Genomic DNA, 4,743 nt, shown 5'->3' with positions numbered 1-4,743 from the left:
GGGGCCTAGTTGTCCATTTAGAGACTGGAGTTTTCACTTAGGCCCTGAAGATCACCTGGTACCCAGGTGTCCGCCTGGGACATCAGGCACTAGGTTTACACCCGGGCCGCCGGTGAACAGTGGGCCCTAAGAGAACTCCAGACCATATTTAAACATCAAGTCCCAGGTGGATGCCCAGGCCCCATGTGTACACCAGGCCCCAAGTAGACAGTGGACGGCAGCTGAACATCAGCCCCAAGGCTGACACCCATACTACAGGTGGATATCAGGCCCCAGGTGAATACCTACGCTTCAGCTGTTCATCAGTCCCCAGGTGAACATAAGGCCAGAGATGGACATCAGGCCTCAGGTGCACATCTGGCTCAGGTAAACATCAGGCCTGAGGTGGATACCCAATCCCCAGGCGGACATCAGAGGCCAAGTTGACACAAATAATTCCCAGGGGTGTCCCTTCCCAGTGGACATCCAGGCTCCAGGTAAATACCCCAGCCCCACCATAACCGTCACCACCATACTGAGAAATGGTAGGTCTAAATAGCATCATGCTCATTGCACACAAAAGGATGCTTAGCTGTTTTATTCAAAATACAACTTCATTTGTCACTCTGAGCAGCAATGTGCAGAGAGGAAAAGAAAAACCAGGCCTCAAGGAATCCATCCAAAATGAGTTAGATATTACAAGGGACAGAAATCCCCAAATGAAATGTTATAGTTGACTTAGAATAGTCTAAAACCCATTACTTTTCTTGCGTGTTTGATCCAAAGCATTCTTTCTAGAGACTGAACCTAGAAAGGATTACTAAACACTGGAAGTCTTTTTCCAGTCTGGATCCCACACTGTTGAACATCTCTGGGTACTACACCACATTATACATGGCACTGGCATGACCTGTGTGCATTGAATTTTCTAATACTTGTTCATCTCTGGCATACTTTATATATATAGATAGATATTACATATATGACATACATACATACACACAAGTACACACACAGAAAGTATATAAGGGTAGGATAGTATAATTGTGCAATAACGTTTTTGTGAAAGTGGTGCAAAGTGGATTGCTTCGGCGTCCTGCTGGAATGTGCCTCCATTGGCAGAAATAAGGCTTTCAAAACTAGTCGTTCTCATTTTTCTCTAGCAACTGGGAATATTAATAATTGAAGATGTGTTGGTATAAAAATAATCATAATAATCACAATAAAGTGGTGTTAATAATTATATCACAAGATATAATAGACATTATGGATATTATAAGATGTCAAAAAAAGTCATAAAATATTTCAGATGATTGACATGTTAAATGCGGCCCCTTGTGCCGCCCTGGGGCGCCTCTCTAGCTGGGTTCTTAGCGGTGCTTGCCCTGCTCCGCCTGCTCATCCCAGGTTCCTGCGACCTCGGAGTCGTGCCATGGGAGCGAGGTCCTTTGCTGCGGCCCTAGACAAGGACAATGAGGAGGGGGTGCACGTGGAGTCTCCGCGGACAGGCTGGACTCTGGGGAGGAGACTTCGCGGATGGGCGCACCCTCATCTGCAAGTCTTGATCACTGCCGGGTGCCTGCTGCGCCCTGCAAGCTCCGCGGTGGTGGAGCCAGGCCCGCGCTGCAGGCTCTCCGCCCTGCCTGCGGACCCTCTGTCCTTTGTCTTGACCGTGGGACCCGGGCTTCAGCTGGCCCACGGTTCCTGAAATTAGCTGACGATGGGCTGGCGTCTGGGACTGGGTCGTGGGCCTTGTGCTCTGACCGCCGCGTCACCAGCGCCGGGCCTCCCCGCGGTGTGGCTGGCGATGCAGGATGCACGGGCTGGGGCTCTGCTTGGTCGCCTGTCGCGGCGAACCCCGTCAACTTCCATGGCGGCCACCATGCTGCCCACTAGTCAGCCGTGGTCTGCAGCCTTCCTGGGACCCCTCTGGCCCCAAGGAGGCATCACTCACATCCACTTGGGACACCGGGGCCCAGCTGTTGGTGAGCGAGCGCTGGCGCTGCCTTTCTTACCCAGGCAAGTGGTGCTTCCCCAACCCAGGGGCCCCTGCGGCCTCCAATTCAGCCGGGCCTGCGCTGTGCAAAAGTCTCCAGCCAGCCAGCCTTGGCACATGAGGGGGAGTTTCCTCTCCCCCAGAAGATCACCCTCAGCAGGGATACACGGCTATGGAGGATGCAGCGGACACCTTCCAAAGTTTGTGGAGACTCTTCCGCCACGCCAAAAGTTTCATCATCAGCTGCGATGCCGACTGGGGCTCAGAGACACCACTGGGATGTGGACCAGCAGTGCCTATGCTGAGCACCAGCAGTGCTGACCAAGTGTAGCTACCACTTTGTGCTCCTCCTCCTCACGTTCCACATCCAAAGTTCTCTCACCATTTCTAAGCAGGAGAAATCAAAAGAAACTGAAATCAGAAAGAAAGAGAGAGAAAGAAAACCATGAGCAAAAAAAAAAAAAAAAAAAAAGCAAAACCTGTTGGAAAACAGAAAATGCCCCCAAAGACAATAACATATTCTCGTCTCTTCAAACCTTCTGCGCTTCTTCAGTGATGAATGATTCATTTTTTTGACCACTAGCAATTCATAAATATTAACTTCTCTGGCATTAATGAAGAGAAATTGAATCACATGTGGGAGTGTAATTTGTATTATATGAAGCTTTACATATTTAAAAAATTGTTCAATTATTCTACATGGATTAACAATGAATGGGAAATTTTCAAAATTGCTGAGTTAATGTCTCCTGAGAAAATCACATGTAGAGAATCAGGAGTCCCGTCTCCAGGAACTCCGAGAGCCCATTTCTACCGGGGAAGAGGAAACTTAAGGGCACCTGCTGGGGTCATCTCACGACCCCCCATCAGATCTGATTCTGGACTCCCCGGGTGAGAACGGATGGGCTGAACACATTTATTGAGGAAGGCAGGGCCTAGCTGCAGCCCAGAATGATCGCATGGGACCCAAGGAGTGGTGTCAGCTGAAAGTTCACTGACCTGTGAGTCCTCTGCCTCTCTCCTCTGAAAGAGCAGTTGGCTGCCCTGATTAGAAAGGGCCTGGGACTCCTGCAAACTGATCCCGCTTTCCAGTACACGTGCAAAGAGGTCCAGTGAATACACATGGCACTGGCGAACCCTAGAGCAGATGGTGTGAACGTGTGTCACCGAGGGCATATGGGGCGATGGGGAAAGAATCTATGGTATCCAGGCAGGTACTCTGTGGAAGCGTTGCACAGGTGACGTTTCCATGAATGCCAGGGAAAATCAAAGAACACCTGGGATCTAGTGGTCGATTAAAAGTTTCAGGGGGTCAGTCCACCCAGGAGCAGAGGAGAGTCTCATTCTCAGTAAAGAGGCTACGTGTGCAGAGGAAATGCGACAGCACCTGTCCCAGAAGACAAGGACTTGTCTTTCAAATGACGAGGGAGGCAGAGGGCTCAGATGCGTCACTGAACTTTCAGTTGACAGCAGGCCTTGAGGACTGTGGGATGATTGTGGGTCGCAGAGAGACCGTGCCTGCCTCGCTAGATGTGCTCAGCCCATGCTTTCTCACCCAGAGGCTCCAGAATCGGATCTGAAGTGGAGTCCTGAGACCCCAGCAGGCGCCCTGAAGCTCCCCCTCCCCCGGTGGAAATCGGCTCCAAGCCAAGCAGGTTTGCAGAGAGAAACAATCATGACAGGGATCTCCAGGAAGTGTCTCCCTGACGGACTGGGAAGTGATCCTTAAGAAGACATCCAACCAGACCAAGAAGCATGTAAGCCCCGGAGAAACAGGGGATACACAGCCAGAAGGAGGACGCAGCAGAGACCAGAGCCCAGGCGGGGTACAGCACCGTGCCACTGCCACGGGCTTAAGGGGAGGGGTGCCAAACGGGTGGCTTGTCCAGTGAGGCCAGCATACCAGTGACTGGGATTGTGGCCATCTCCCATTCCTGGCTTCCTCTTTCCGCCTGTGTCATGGTGTGGCTTCTTTTCTCAGAGAAGAGCCCTGAAAAGATACAAGCCTCTTCTGTGATGTGGGCCTCCTCGTCCCCTGCAGGAAAATGAGCTCCCATGCGGCTTCTGTCCGTGGATGCGGTGTGCTCGTCTTGATCAATGAAAACAGGCCGCATGGGATGGGGATGAGATTTCAACTGCTCTGGGAGCCACGCATGTCTTCACGTGGTCGAGGCCTTCACAAAACCAAAGTGGAACCCCGGCGAAAACGGTTGACAAGCAGACACATGAGCCAGGCACAACGCGGAGGGAGGCTCACCAAATACAGGCGGTCAGGAAAGAAATCACTTTTTGGCACGCAGGACACTTTACTGCAGAAACACACAAACACACACACACACAACAACCGACAGAGAGAGGGGAAGAAAGTCACACTGATCCCGCTTTCCAGCACACATGAAAAGAGGTCCGGGGCGATTCCGCGCTGGCGCCAATGTGACCACACATGGCAGTGGCGCACACTAGAGCAGATGGTGTGAACGTGTGTCACCGAGGGCAAATGGGGTGATGGTGAAAGAATCTGTGGAGCCCAGGCGTGTAGCCTGTGGAAGCGTTGCACAGGTAACCTATGCATGAATGCCAGGGGAAATCAAAGAACACCTGGGATCTAGTGGCCGTTCAAAAGTTTCAGGGGGCCAGTCCACTCAGGAGCAGAAAAGAGTCACATTCTCAGCGTCCGGACGGGCCTGAGGCTGGGATGCTGCGCTGCTTCTCCCGGATTCCGCCTGTGCTTTCAACATCCTGGTCAGCCCTTTGCCAGGACTCCTGGC

General features: G+C 51.8%; 1 pseudogene; it reads right to left on the bottom strand.

Annotated features, from left to right (window-relative positions):
• Positions 1–1,840: 1,840 nt before the first annotated feature.
• Positions 1,841–2,362, bottom strand: LOC111532727 (annotated as a pseudogene).
• Positions 2,363–4,743: the final 2,381 nt, after the last annotated feature.

The sequence above is a fragment of the Piliocolobus tephrosceles genome, unplaced genomic scaffold (assembly GCF_002776525.5).
Source record: "Piliocolobus tephrosceles isolate RC106 unplaced genomic scaffold, ASM277652v3 unscaffolded_30572, whole genome shotgun sequence".
Lineage (NCBI taxonomy): Eukaryota > Metazoa > Chordata > Mammalia > Primates > Cercopithecidae > Piliocolobus > Piliocolobus tephrosceles.
This window is presented reverse-complemented; position numbering and strand designations above follow the sequence as displayed.